Raw genomic sequence first — 16271 nt, forward strand, 5'->3', positions numbered from 1 at the left:
GTCTCCCGTTGCGGAGCACAGGCTCCGGACGCGCAGGCTCAGCGGCCATGGCTCACGGGACCAGCCGCTCCGCGGCATGTGGGATCTTCCGGGACCGGGGCACGAACCCGCGTCCCCTGCATCAGCAGGCGGCCTCTCAACCACTGCGCCACCAGGGAAGCCCACGTTGCTTTTTTATATTAAAAAAAAATCCCCCTTGGTGGCTCTGAAGCAAGCCCTCCCTGGAACAGTGATTGGAGCTCAGACCTGTTGAAGTCCCAGCTCCCACCCAACCCCCAGCCTGCTCTTTTTCTGCTGTACCAGCCATTCAAACAATTTATATTTCCTTTTTGCCTGCTGTGATGTTTCATTGTTTTGCACTTTTGAACATGCTGATCGAATTGCCTGTGTTTCATGTCTCACCTTTTTCACTTAATAAGTTCTGTTCATTCTTCATTCTGTCTCCGATGGGAAGCCTTTCTAGGTGCTCTCCTGTCTCCTATGCTGCCTGTCAACAGGGCCTGGCATGGAATGGGTACTTGATAAAATGCCATTGAAATAACATTGAATTATATTAGAATTCAACCAGTTTGAATGAACAGAGTGGAAGAAGAATTTTAGCAAATAACTAAAAATTATGGGAGACCAAAGACCATCTCTATCCTTCTGGGCTCATTAAAGATGAGAAATTAAATCTCTCTTAAAATATTTAAGAAGACCGTAAAATCTTAAACATGTAAATATTTAAGAAGACTGTAAAATAGTTAAGACTGGAAGAACGTGTACGTTTATTTGTATATTTGCCATTTCAGCCTCAAAGACTTCTATGTCATCTCTTATTCTCATCCCTGCCTTTAAATCTAACGCAACTCCCCAGCTCAGCAATGAGCTGCCATTCTAGCTCCTGTGACATCAGGCCAGCTGTGTCTTAAAAGACAATTAAGCTAAAGGGAAGTTTATGTGTGGGGAAAAGTTACCACCATCACTGCCGTAACTGTGGTCACTGAAGGTACCGGGATTAGAAGCACAATCCTTTGGATTTTAAACGTGATAAGAAAGACAGAAACAGATTCAGATGCCAGCAAAGACAAAGCCATGTTTGTTTAGACCTATTTTCAATTGTGTCTCTTGGGAAAAGCTTACTTTCCTGCAGCAAGATTGGAAAGGGTTTGGACTGGAGGAACTCAGGTGATGAGCGTATGTGTTAATTTACTAATTAGCTTCGGGGACTTAATTTTGTCACCCTGAATGCAAAACTCAATGCTTCCCATTGTGCCAGATGCTTTCACAAATCAAATCCCACAGACAGGAATAATTTCTCTCTTGGGGGATGAATTTTATAAGCTGTTATATTACCTGCCATGTTTGCGACTAACAGTCTTGGGGTTCTACAGATTGTGTAACTCTGAACTCTTTGGGCCATGGTAGGACTAAGACAGCCAATCAATTCAATTCAAACATTTTACTGAATATAGGAATCTGAGGTCCAGGAGACAGGAATTGTCTTATCCATTTTTGTTACTGCAGCACGACCTACAGTGCTAGGTAGCTAGCAGGTGACCAAGAAATATTTGTTAAATCACAGATGGGTCATAGATGGACAAAGTGGGAAGCTGGTTGAATAATACGCTGCCAGGGTCTGTCCACAATGAACTCATGGTCTAGAGCAGGGATCATGCACTCAGGTGTCTACAGGGCCTGGAAGGTAGAAATAAATCAGTGAGATGGATCAATAATAAGAAAAATCGGTGGCCAGAAATATATTCAATCTTTCTCTGTTTTTCCAGATGTGTTGTTGTAAAGTCACAACAGAAATATGTGTAATATAGAATAGTATCAATTTGAAATTGAAAATTAACATATGCATATATTTGAATATGTAATTCATTACACGTTTCAGTTTGTATTTTTATTTTGTTAACTCATTATACTTTGGATTAGAACATAGAAACCTGACCACGGCTCTTGTTTTTTTTCTCTTTTTTTTGGTATTAAGATGACAGTGTCAAGTCTTGTGTTCCGTGTTTAATGTTAAGTCCTTTAACGGGCTGTGACATTTAGTTTTATTCAGTTTTATAATGAAAAACAGCTGTTCACAAATGTAGGGATTCTAAATGCAGAAAGATTCTTGCACAGTGATTTTTTTAAAAACAATGACTCTTGAAATATTTGCAATATTCTGCTTTTCTAACATCATTGTATTTACTTTTCTTTGGAGTGTAGGACAGTGATTTCCATTTGTAGCTTTTATTCAAATTATGAATTTTACATCTGAGTGTGAATTGAACAACGTTAGTTCATGTTCTAAAGTTTAAAATCTGAGAATCTTTTTTTTGCTGTTCAGTCCTCAAGTCTATAATTTTGGAAATGTTTCACTTTCATTTCAGGAAATGGATTTCAGAAAGGGAAACTGGGGTATATGTTGGTGAAAGGTGGTGAGGTTTTTCTTTGAATTATACTAACATGCCTATTTTTCCCCAAAAGCTAATAAAAATCTCTGTCACCATGGCAAAACCAAATCCCTGGCATCCTGCCAGCTCTGAATCTAATAAACATGAATGGTCTGTAGTTTTAGGCTAGGGGCAGGCAGTATTCATGGTGTTACGTATATGAAAGTTTTAGTACAAAATTATTCCTGGGTGAATGAGTTAACAAATAGCTAACGAAAAAGCCTTTGCACACTGTTACCATCTTGGATTTTAGTACTACAGCGAGTACTAAAATATTAACCATGACCATTCCAGGAGCCATATCGTAATCCAGTTTACTACTTTGGATGGGTCCACCTTAAAATGTTCAGGACTTTTCTCAATACAGGATAGTAGGTCATGCCCTGATATGTGTACCTATCATAGGCATCACGTCCAAAAGTTTCTATCAAACTTTGGTCATATCAAAATTCTGACTGGAAGCATGAAGAAATGCAGATCTATTGGGAGATGTTATCTGCATTCTCATCTGTAATAGAAAACATCATTAACAATCTATTTTCAAGCAACTCCTCCTGCAAGTTCTCAGCCTTAAGGTCAGCATTCTGGGCACAAGTGTTTCTGGTTAGACTTCGTAGGTTTGTAAATACTCATCTCTTAGGTTTGTAAATACTCGTCCCTGTCCGGCACTGCTGCTCTCTAGAGATACTGTTCCAAACCCACTATCTGAGAAAGTTTTGATGCCTGGGCAATTTTTTTTTTTTCACTTAATATATAAAAGTGTCTCACTTGCAGAATTATTTATTTTACTCACATTATAAATAAGCAAGTTGAAATTTTATTTTTTCATTTCATTCATTTTTTAAAAAATCATATTTTATTCAGGTAAAGCTTACCCTGCCCCAGGGAAACACAATAAAGGCTGTTACTCACATTTTCCCCTCACTCCTTCATGTCCCGATGGACACTGGTGTGGCTCTGCCCGGTGTGACATGCCCCATTCTCCCGGGATCTGTGAGTATAACAAACTCTCTCTTAATGGTAGTCATCTCCTGACCTGTTGGCCTCACTATACCTGAGCAATAATAAATCCTGTATTTTCAAACAACGTGGGACTAGAAGTAACGTGAAGTGATACCAATTCATACATCTGAACTACGTGTACATCCAATTCTTGAACTGCAGGACTTCTATTTTTATACAAATACAGTTGACCCTTGAACAACATGGGTTTGAACTGTGTGGATTTTTTCTCAATAAATACATACTGCAGTACTATGACATCGGAGGTTGTTGAATCCATGGATACAGAACTGCTGATATGGAGGGCTGACTGTAAATTTACAAACAGATTTTCACCTGCACAAGGGGCAGTGCTGTATTTAATAAGGTGTATTTAAATTTTAAAATTTCATCTTAACAAATATTGATAATTTTCTTTCTTTCTTTCTTGGGTCACATGGTGCAGCATGCTGAATCTTAGTTCCCCAACCAAGGACTGAACCAGAGCCCCCTGCGTTGGGAGGGTGGAGTCCTAACCACTGGACCACTAGGGAAGTCTCTTTTTTTTTCAGTACGTGGGCCTCTCACTGTTGTGGACTCTCAACCACTGCGCCACCAGGGAAGCCCGCACTAGGGAAGTCTCTTAACAAATAATTTTGAATAAACATTTTGATATTGGTTAATTATCATTTATAATTAAAAGAAAAATAACCTTTTGGAAAATATGTAATTAAAAAAATTTTTTTAAATTAAAAAATGTTTTACATTTCATTTATGCTTTAATGAAAATAAACTTAAATTGTGTATCGCTTAAGTAAAAATATGTTTCACCTTTAATCCTTTAGATCATTACTGTCAATAACAAATTATGTGACTTTTGATTATAACAACATAAATAATGATTTCACTGAAATAAAGCCAACAAAATAAGCTAAATGGAAAAATATAAAATAATTTATAAATTATTTATATCTTTATTTTATCACTCATTCAAGCATCCTTGGTCCATCCGCAGTACACTCACATGTGTGCAGTAACAATCAAATTTAGTTTTCATTGGTATTTTGATGACTTTCCATCAGATAGAGACCTTAGCTTTACCCATATTTTTAATTTTGTCATTATGAAGGTGTATTTGTTAAAGTAGGAATATAGAACATATATTCCTCAATAGTTTGCTTAACTTATGGCCTTTAAATATTTAAGTGTGTGGTACACGGGCCTGTACTGGTATTCCTGCCTTGGCCCTACGCTGTCAGCAGCAGGCTAGCAGACATACTGACTTCCTGTTTCTCAAAATGACAAGCCTCCTCCAGCCATGTCCTCTCGCAGGAAACTTCTTTCTCTGAGGTCTTCTCACAGTGACCCCTGGGTCACTCATCTGAGCTTCAATGTCACCTCCAAGGGATGCTCTTCCCTGGATAAAGGCTCTATAGGATTCCGTTGTTTTATTTTCCTTGTGTCTCGTATCACCACCAGATATTTCCTAATCTATACCTTTGTTCATTTTCTGTCTTCTAACACTGGAATTTAGACCCTAGACAAATTAAATCAGAATCTTTGATGTCAGGCTCAGTTTGGGTATTTTCCTTAAAGCTTTCTTATATGAAGGCAGGGTTGAAAACCACTGCCCCGGGGCTACCCTTGGTTGTATGCTCAAGGAAACATAAACAGGAATGGTCAGGAAGGCCTGTTTGCAATAGCAAAAAAAAGAAAGAAAAAAAAAAGTAACTAAAATATATGGCGCCAGGAAAATGGATATGTAAGTTATGGCATATTCATAAGGTACAATAAATACCACACATCAGTTAAAATAAATTTCTTTGAGCTACATAAATCAACGTGGATAAATCCCCCCAAACACAAGTATGAAAAGCAAGTTAGGGAAAAATATGTATGGTACAGTAGTATTTATTTTAAAAGCTAAAAAATGATGCAAAACAATGCATAATTTATGGATACGTACATCTGCAAGTAAATTTAATTTTAAAAAAATTCCTAGGATGATTAACATCAATTTTGTGAAAGTGATTATTTCTCGAAAAGGGGGGTGGGTACAAGGACTAGGGAAGGAGAAGCAGGAGCTTCACCTCTTATTCTAAATGCTTTACTTAAATGTTCCATTTAACAGAGCTCATTCACTATGCTTTTCTGTGTCCTTGAAAGCTTTTTTTTTTTTTTTTTTTTTTTTTTTTGCGGTACGCGGGCCTCTCACTGCTGTGGCCTCTCCCGTTGCGGAGCACAGGCTCCGGACGCGCAGGCTCAGCGGCCATGGCTCATGGGCCCAGCCGCTCCGCGGCATGCGGGATCTTCCCGGACCGGGGCACGAACCCGCGTCCCCTGCATCGGCAGGCGGTGTGCCACCAGGGAAGCCCCCTTGAAATCTTTTGTAATAAGAAAGAGATGATAATTTTACAGTATTTTTGGAGGCACTACCAATAGAACTTCATGATCGTTTTAGTCAATTCTCTGGGCTTTCCAGTTTTGTGGCAAATATTGTCATAACTTGCTTCTAACTCTTCATCAATTCAGACTAACGTAGAAAATTTGAGAGCGATCTGGGTCTTCATAGCATTGTAATCAAGAAATTTTGCCCCTGCCATTTGGGGTGCTATGGAATCCTACTTAAATTCTTCCATTCTCAGAAAAGTTCTAAATACTGTTTTAATCCCTATGCTCAAGGCGCATCTGTTCATTCATTTGCTTATTTATTCAGTGAGTATTTGTTGATTACAAAGCGAGGGTGTGGATAGAATTCTGTTCTGTCCTGAGCCTCTTCTTCTGCCTTGGGGTCTAAAATTAAAATATTACTTTCGTTGTGTGTATGGCAGGTGCTTTTCAAATAACTTAAAAACTGTCACAATTAGAATAACTTTCATTTCTATAGCAATATATTTCATATATTCTCACCCCTTTCATGATATGTGATTTAAATTCCTCAAAGGTCCCCACAGAGCAAAATTCACTAACAGAACAATCTTAACAGAAAGACCCAGGGCTTGTGCAGACTGACAGGATGCGGCTGCGGGCGGTTATTCCTGCTCTGTAGCCGCAGCTCTGGCTGTATTGAATCTCCAGAGAACCTTAGAGATTTGCTATGATTTATAACAGTTCAAGTTTCTCGAGGACACAGGTTATGTCTCCCCCTTGTCCACATATCCGTCATTGGTCCATGCCGTTATCCAGGTTTTTATTTAACAATAACTTCCCTTTCCTATTGCTGGGTACTTGGTATCATCCCCTTGACTTAAACCATTAACATTAACTCATAATTAACTATATGAGTACAAATTAGATAGAGCCTGTGAAGTTACAGCTTTATGAGGAGCGAGGGATGCTGCACGTCAAAGACTTCTTTTTTATTCACGTGTGAAAGAAACAAAACTTTTCAGGATTCAATTGGCTGGAGGGAAATGTCATGCCAGCATGTGCAAAATGACAGGGGGACAGCTGGCTGGAAAGGCCTACATCAGAAACCAGCCTCACCTCCTTGCTGTGGAAATCGACACCAGGATGTGTATAAATAGCGCTCTCTGTTCCCCAGTGCTGGCAGGAAGAGCAGTGGGTATTTAAATGAAAGCCACCACTGTGTACAGCTCGGAGGCAGGCTCAATGGTTTCCTTATAGAAGGCCTGAAAACAGAGGTCCCATGGGCAGGGCGCGCTGTGACAATGTCATGTTTGCTGGGGGGAAGGGGACCCTTTGGGGCCCAGGGCAGAGAGCGCTCCAGTGTAATGGCTCCGTGAAAAACATACAGGCTCCAGTTACCCAGCAGAAGTGACTAAAGGTAACCCAGCGTACGAGCCAGCCTGAGATCCTTCACATCCTTGAGCTTTCTGCTTCGTCAGTTTGGAGAGTCTGGAGAGGCCACCCCAGATGGACTTTCATAGCCTATTCCAAACTGTGTTTTTAATTGTGATGTCTGAGTTCAGCTACATCCCATAACCACCCCAGGAAATCTTATTTTTCCATAAGCAACATGGAGTCCCCCCCGATTTCCAACCCTTGGACTTGGTTCTCTTTGAAGAATGAGGCTGTAGCTCACCCATCCTACATTTCCCTGTAACCCTGTGCCAAATGCAGTTAGAGTCAGTGCTCAGTTAACATTCAATAAATAAATGGCCTTTTCACTTCTCCGCCTGGGACCCGCCTCCCCGCAACAGCAGTGATGTCCCAGAAGAGGGCGGCCCCCTAGGTGGGCTCTGGAAGAGCTCTGTCTTAGGTGCATTGATTGGCTCAGTTTATAAGCACATTGACTTCAGGGAATAGGAAGAATAAACTTCAGGAGAAAGAAGTCAGGGGAGGGCACAGCATGTCATCGTTCTGTGCAACTCATTGGTTCAAATGCAACTCCAGCAAATCCAACACACGTGACACCAAATCTGGGACTGATCAAAAGTTGGCAATAACCCCATGCCACACTGGATAGCATACAGAAGCGTATGCTCATTTGTTTTCAGGTGACTGTGGAACAAAGCAGGGGAGTGTCACTTCCCCCACGCTGCTGGGGGCTGCTTAGGGACCTGCCTCTTTCTGTGAATCTGCAGTAGTTCCGTGTCAGGATGTTGGTCCCTCATCTGCTGTGCGAAGGAATGAAGGCCCTGGACGAGGTGAGGGCACATGCATGCTCTGTGGCTGAAATCTGTCCTTCCCCGAGTCTCTCGTTCAAGACCACTGAGAGGGGACCCAGGCTGGGTGCGTCCACCTCGGACCTCTTTCTCCGGCCTGTAGCCACACACTCTCCCCCACGCATCCATTTAATCTCTGCCGTGGCAACTACGGAACAAAAGCAACTGTTTGCTCTGCTGACCTCGTGTCCTTCGGGCTGTCGACCTAGGCACAGCTTGCCGGGCTCTGGGGCAAAACGTTTATGTTTGATGAACTCAGTTTTAAAGCTCATCATCCATGGAGGCACTGAAGCTCCTGGACTTATCTGCCAAGTCTGTAGCCTCTGACCAATAGTATAGCTTCTATCTAGTCTGGCAACAAGAAAAAAGCAATTTTAGATGAGATTTTTACTTGGTATGATCCAAACTCCAGGTTGTCTCTCTCAGGAGTCAGAATCATCCCACAGGAGTGCTTTTAAGTGATGTTATTCAAGGAAAAGGACCCAATCTACATTCCGATCCCAACCAATTATGTCTTAACTCAGTTTATTTTCTTAGGTTTTAAATACTTTTCTATTAAAAAAACCTTTAAAAGTGTAGTTCTATGATGATTCAAAGGACTGCTGCTGCGCCTTCAGCTAGAAGAAAACACACAGAATACATTTAAATGAATTACAAAGTGTATTATACTCTGCAAATCAGCATTAAAATGCACATTAATTTTTGCAGCTCTTAAATACTTCAGTTGCCGAGGAACTGCCTCCATCCTATAATTGAAATAGCTCTTCAGATGCAATTTAGTTGCTGATTGGTTTTTAAGTATTTTAAAAAGCTAACAGCTCAGATGGAAAAGGAGGGTATACCCTTGAGTTATAAATAGGAGCACAGATGTCATCATGGGTGGACCCATCAGGCCACTGCCAACAGCGATGATTTTCTCCAGAGAAGGGGTGTTCTACCCTGAAGGCTGGCACACCATCAACTGTTCAGGAGACCCTAGAGCTGGCTCGATATCAAATCGAAGACCTCAGTTGGGAGGGAGTTATGACCCTTTGAGTGAATTAACCAGGTCTCTTATCTACACATTCCATACTGTCTCCTCTTGCCTTTTGTTACCCCTGGCTTTTTGTCAGTTTCAAGAAATGTCAAGTAGGAAAAAAAGGCAAAACAAAAAAGCAAGTCCATTTTGATATTCATCATCAGGTGAATATCTACAGGTGTTAGTGGGAAGAGGTTTCAACCAAATGTCCACATCAGGCATCAGAATGCTTTGTGGATTTTATGTTATGGGCTATGCCCTGCAGCAAAAGGATATTGCAAGGTGGCCGTGTCCCCATAGCAACGCTCAATAACTTTAAGATTAAAAAGATAATCTAGGGATGCTTAGCCGTGTGTCTGCCTCCTTGATATTAATAAAGTCATTTTGAACTCACTGCTGGGAATAACAGTATGTGTTGGAGAAAACATGGGAGATGCAATCAGTTCCACAAATCTCACAGTAACTGAGGGTCCATGGTCAAGTCACCTAAATTCTTGGTTTCTTAACTTTCTTCCATGACAAACAGTATTAGTGATATGCTAATTAATTTACTTATTAATATATTAGTGAGATATTGTTGGAATGTTCTAAAGTTGACATGTAAAGTAACAATGCTTGAAAACTACAAATTGCTATGTGAACACAGAGTGAATTACTGTTAGGGAATTCTGAATGAAGATTTGGGTGAGGACTCTAGTGAGCTCGCCAGAAGGGAAACCTCAAAAGCCTTCAAATCCTTTGGTGCACTGCATCAAATCAGACAATTTGTAGGCAGTAAAAGATTCAGATTCAAAGACAGGTTAACTGTGGTCTGTGAATTCTGTCTCTCTGTTGAGGATCCCACCCAAAGGATGAGTAGGTAAATTTTAGGTTATGGAAAAATCTACTCTTTTTAAAATTAATTTCTTTCTTTAATTGCAATATAGTTGATTTACAATATTATATTGGTTGCAGGTATATAGCCTAGTGATTCAGTATCTGTACAGATTACTCCATTATAATCTGTTTGTAATGGCTATAATTCCCTGTGTTGTACATTATATCCTGTTACTTATCTATTTTATACATAATAGTTTGTACCTCTTAATCCCTTACCCCTATCTTGCCCCTCCCCCCTTCCCTCTCCCCACTGGAAACCACTGGTTTGTCCTCTATATCTGCAAGTCTATTTCTCTTTGGCTACACACATTTGTTTGTTTTATTTTTAGATTCACATATAAGCGATATCGTACAGTAATTGTCTTTCTCTGCCTGACTTATTTCACGAAGCATAATACCCTCTAGGCCTATCCATGTTGCCGCAAGTGGCAGGGTTTCATTCTGGAAAAATCTACTCTTTGTACTTTCTTTTTACCCACAGCATGTGAGGAGAAAAAGGGATGGAGATAGAGAAAGAGCTTGGCTGATAATAACAGAAGTAATAATGACAACATCTAACTACCGTTCCTTGTGCAGCTGAACTGAATGCCCAGCAATTAGCTCCCTATTTTATATTCATTGTAATCTTCACAAAACCCCACGAAGTAGATACTATAAATATCTCTTTTGATAAACGAGGGTAAGCGTTGCTCTCAATCTCATACAAGAAGTGGTAGCAACATATATATTCTAACGTGACTTTTTTAAACTTAAAGTACATTATGTGTAACTGTACAGATTGTTAAGAAGTCACTGCAAAATAAATCTCACTATGTGTCACTCACATGAACTCTAGTCTGTCCCGAAAGCCATGGGTTGTTAAGAAAATTCATCCAAGTGTGAAGAAGAGTGGAGAGAAGAGATTTCAGGTGATAGAGTTTTTCTTTTTTTCTGATTGTGATACGTCTTACCATGTCTAGTTTATTCGTCTTATGAAAAACTTAACACAAAGAAAAACGTGTCCTACATCTGCTCACCACTGACCGAGGACCTCAAGAAGAGATGCAGAATGGATCACCTTCAAGTGCCATGATGATTTAATTCTCTTCAATAGGTCATTATTTTTTTTAATTAAAAAAGATTTTTTTTTGGCAGTGCCACGCAGCTTGTGGGGTCTTAGTTCTCCCAGCAGGGATCGAACCCGGGCCCTGGCAATGAAAGCACTGAGTCCTAACCACTGGACTGCCAAGGAATTCCCTAGATCATTATTTAAATTATACTGTCAAAATCTAAATAAAATATGCAGAGACTCCCAGAGCACCATAAAAATCTCAGTGGAAGTTGAAAAAACAAAGCACATTATGGTCTATTTTCTTTGAAAATATACTGATGGCATTCGGAGGATGAAGTTTAAGCAGTGCCCCCAAGAGCTCCCCTCTTTAGCAGAAAGTCTCCCAATCAGAGTGTTTTCGCTTTCCTCATTATGCAGGGTTTGTAAGCTTAAAAAATAAACCTACCAAAAGAAAAACAAACCAAGAGATAAAATGGTAGGTATGCAGAAAGGGTAGGGAGATGAAGAGGCTGTGAGATCTTTCTAGAAAGCACATCTTTCCTTCTGTGATGGAAAATCAAAACCCCTTGTTAGACACATGCCAATATGTACATGATGTGGGGTAATGTACACTGCTGTCACTGGCGTTGAACATTGGTGCCCTCCTTTTTGATCTACACCATATATTGTCTGCAGCTATCAAGAGATTCAACTACGAGAGACACTGGAATCCTGAAGAGCCTCAAGGAGCTGCCCTTCACGTCCTGTCCCCCCTCGGAGCCAGCGGAGGAAAGGGGTGGACATCAAGGTGGGGCAGACGGAAGTCAAGGGCGAAAGTGACCAGCCCAGTGGAGGGAACGGCCAGGGAGGACTCAGAAATGACATGCGGTCAAGGGTCTGAGTTCAGAGAATCCCAGAAAGTCTATTTTCTCTTCATGATAGGACATTCATGGTTGTGAATAACACAGTTTAAAAGGTTTAAAACTCAGTGTGTCATTGTGCTGAAATAGATCTGTGCTGCGAGATTGCCAAGCTGGCATTAAAAAGAGGGAGGGGGAAAAAAGGAGGAAAGAAAGAGGAGGGGAAAAAAGTGCCCACACCATGCAGGCCCAGATGAAGTAAACCCTAGACCTGCCTGCTGCTATATCCAGATGTTTCCGAGGAAGGTGGATCGCTCTTAATTGTGCCTGAGACATACCAGGAATTTGGCTTTTTGGAAATCCAGGAAATTTCTTATCTTCCTATCAGTGGTTCCCTAACTGGATGGCAGACTAGGACCCCCTAGGGATCTCTTCACAATGACCTGATGCCTGGGCCCACCCCTAGAGATTCTGATTTTTTAAAAACAATTATTAAAAATATGGAATGCTTCATGAATTTGCCCATCATCCTTGGGCAGGGGCCGTGCTAATCTTTGTACTGTGTCAGTTTTAGTATATGTGCTGCCGAAGCTAGCGTGAGACTCAATTTGTTTGGGGTTAGTACTATTTTTTTTTTTTAATTCTTCTTTTTCTAAAATTCCTCCGTCGAGTCTAATGCAGCCAATGTTGAGAAATTCTGTTATGGCCTTGCAAACATCTTTTTAAAAACTGCCTTGGGGGGGCTTCCCTGGTGGCTCAGTGGTTGAGAGTCCGCCTGCCGATGCAGGGGACATGGGTTCGTGCCCCGGTCTGGGAAGATCCCACGTGCCACGGAGCGGCTGGGCCCGTGAGCCATGGCCGCTGAGCCTGCGCATCCGCAGCCTGTGCTTCACAACGGGAGAGGCCCGCATACCGCAAAAAAAAAAAAAGTAATATAAAAGCACATTTCCTGAATAAGAAGAAATTTTTGAAATTCCATAACCAATTTATTTTAGTTATATTTTCTTTTTAAGGTATAAACAAAGACCAATACATTATTTTTAGATGCATAAGTAAATCTAAAAGAGCTCTTACAATAAGTATAACCTGAAAATTATAAGTAGTAAAAAAAAAACTTTATGTTTGCAGTATGTTCTCTTCTTAGTAGTGCATAAAATAATTGTGTGTTTTTCAATCAACTGGTGTCAGATTTGATGAATCCATAGTCTATAAATCCTCTGCTAGCCACCATAGGGAGGGAGCATTGTTTTCTGATAATTCAAATGTTCTGGTTATTAAAGACAGAAAACCTCCAGTCTATGGCACAGCGTCTGACAGATCAGAGAAATCCTGGGGATACAGGGATGTTTATTCTTGATTAATCCACAGGGAACAGAGTCCAAGAAGGTTTTCCTAGAAAAAGATCTGACTCCGGAGCCTATGAGTCAATGTGGAGTTAGCCATGCTAAGAGGAGCTGGGATCCAGGGATTTGTGCTGGCAAAATACCAGCCCTGACAAATCCAATTCATTCCCACCAGCAAGAATGCGTAGTCACCATATTAGATAGAATTTTACTAATAAATTGCTCCTGGCTTGCCTTGTGTTTGAACAAACAGCCCAACAATGAGAAGTCTTGCTTCAGAGAGAGGCTCCAGCTAAGCTGGAGCAAATTTAGGTATTAACTGAAACCCTTCACTAGCAACTAGTCAGGCAATTTGTACTCAATGGCCTTTAAAAAGAATTTTTTGCCACTATGGAGAACAGTATGGAGGTTCCTTAAAAAACTAAAATTAGAACTACCATATGACCCAGCAATCCCACTACTGGGCGTATACCCTGCGAAAACCATAATTCAAAAAGAGTCATGTACCACAATGTTCATTGCAGCTCTATTTACAATAGCCAGGACATGGAAGCAACCTAAGTGTCCATGGACAGATGAATGGATAAAGAAGATGTGGCACATATATACAATGGAATATTACTCAGCCATAAGAAGAAACGAAATTGAGTTATTTGTAGTGAGGTGGATGGACCTAGAGACTGTCATACAGAGTGAAGTAAGTCAGAAAGAGAAAAACAAATATCGTATGCCAACACATGTATATGAAATCTAAAAAAAAAAAAAAAAAATTGGCTCTGAAGAACCTAGGGGCAGGACAGGAATAAAGACGCAGATGTAGAGAATGGACTTGAGGACACGGGGAGGGGGAAGGGTAAGCTGGGACAAAGTGAGAGAGTGGCATGGACTTACATATACTACCAAGTGTAAAATAGATAATTAGTGGGAAGCAGCCACATAGCACAGGGAGATCAGCTCGGTGCTTTGTGACCACCTAGAGGGGTGGGATAGGGAGGGTGGGAGGCAGATGCAAGAGGGAGAAGATATGGGAACATATGTATATGTATAGCTGATTCACTTTGTTATACAGCGGAAACTAACACACCATTGTAAAGCAATTATACTCCAGTAAAGATGTTAAAAAAAAAAAAAAAGAAAGAAAGAAGATACGAGGATGTGATTATAGCAGAGGGAATATAGCCAATATTTTATAATACCTTTAAGTGGAGTCTGATCTATAAAAATATTGAATCACTATGCTGTACACCTGAAACTAATATAATATGGTAAATCAACTCTGCTTCAATAGAAAAAGAAAGAAAACAAAAAAATAAAATAAAAAGTTTTCCCCCTTCAGAATAGTATTTTCATTTTTGATGATACCAGTCTTTCCGTGGTGTTTAAAGGAATGGAAGGAAGCATTTGTTTTTGTTAGATGCTGTTTCAGTCCCTGGGGGCTGGCCAGGCACAGCTCTGCTCAGAGAAAAGCTGGCAGAAAAGGGGGTTCGTGGCACGGCCGGCAGCGAACAGATCCAGGGCTTTGAGCTTCGTGCCTTCCGGATTTCTCCTTGAGGACAGGGCCCTGGACAAGGTCCCCGGCTGAATGTGTAGCAAGTGTCACTATGGCTCAAGCAATGAGTCAAAACAAAACAAATCGTCTAGGTTTTTTTTTTTTTCTGGATGACAATGGATTTCGGTCGCCATAATGCAAGCCCTTTCTGCTCCATTGCTTCATCTCCTCTGGCTCCAAGATTATCTGCCCTTAAATCAGCAATGATTATTTTGATCTTCCTGGATATCTTACATGTTATTGTTACTAGCGGAAATGGGGACAATTGTGGGGAGATGTTATACTAATGTTTGCCCCTAAGAACATCTTCTAGGCTCTTAGAGGATGCCAGCAATGCCAGTAACACCTGCATTTTGATATGTAGAAGGTCATCCTTTAATTCTTGTGTTCTCCCCTCTCCCTGGAAAAGCAGTTGAAGGAGCCAGTACAATACATGCACGAGCTTTGTTAAAAATGATGTGTTAAGCGTGGGTGTGTGTATTTTCTCTCATGAGTATGTGTATGTGCATGTTGAAAAGGTTCAAATTATGTTTGCCAATGAGGCAGTGGGGCACAGGAAGACAATTATTTGTTACTTCTGTATATACTGTGTGTTTGAAGTTTCTACTGCAAACACATAGTCTTTTAATAATTAAAATTAAGATAAAAATGAAAAAGTAGGGCCCCAGGCAGATTTCAGAGAAAGTCAGAAAACCAGGGTGGACAGTGTATGTGTTACTAAGTAATTTATTTCCACTATTAATTCTGAGTATGCAGTCCCAATAGGATTGAGCTAAGACTTCATCTATTACTTGGTGTCTATGAACCCCCTCCTTGATTGTGAAACAAATACTCACAGAGCCAGTGTGTTCTGGAAGCCCTGACCCCAGGTAGGGCTGCCTGAGCAGTGAGGCTGACTGACAAGCGATCCTGAGCCCTCTCCGCTGTACAGTCACTCCTCACAGCAGCCTTCCGTGCCCGAGCGTTCACTGGGTTCACGGTCTGGATGGGGAAATCAAGGTTCAGATGTGGGATGCCTCAGGAGTAGCTGCTGGGGATGGGTTATCCTGAGTCTCGCCTGACTGCTAAGTGAAGGTAGTTGAGCCAATAAGACCTAACGCGTTTATCTTAGAGCTCCATCCGAGGGGAGAAAACTGGGGCTTGTGAAATAACAGAGGTATGGTTGAGTGAGGGCCGTTCCATCTTTCAATGACTGATAAAGGGCTGGAAAGGGCTGGGAGCGGGGGAATGGGTGGAACATGTGTATGTGAAATAAGCCTTGGTCACGGGTGGGGAGTGGAGGGCTGTTGTAGGCACCCACAATGACAATTGATTGAGACCCAACAACCCCATGGCTCCCCACTTTGAAGGGTAGCAATCAAGAAAGTCCCATATAATCTACAAGGACCTAGCACAGAGAACTATACTCAGTATCTTGTAATAACCTATATGGGAAAAGAATCTGAGAAAGAATATATGTATATATAACTACAAAACTATATATATATATATATATAAAAGAATATGTATATATTATATAACTGAATCACTTTGCTGTATACCTGAAACTAAGAC

This window comes from Lipotes vexillifer, unplaced genomic scaffold (assembly GCF_000442215.2).
Source record: "Lipotes vexillifer unplaced genomic scaffold, Lipotes_vexillifer_v1.1 scaffold7, whole genome shotgun sequence".
NCBI lineage: Eukaryota > Metazoa > Chordata > Mammalia > Artiodactyla > Lipotidae > Lipotes > Lipotes vexillifer.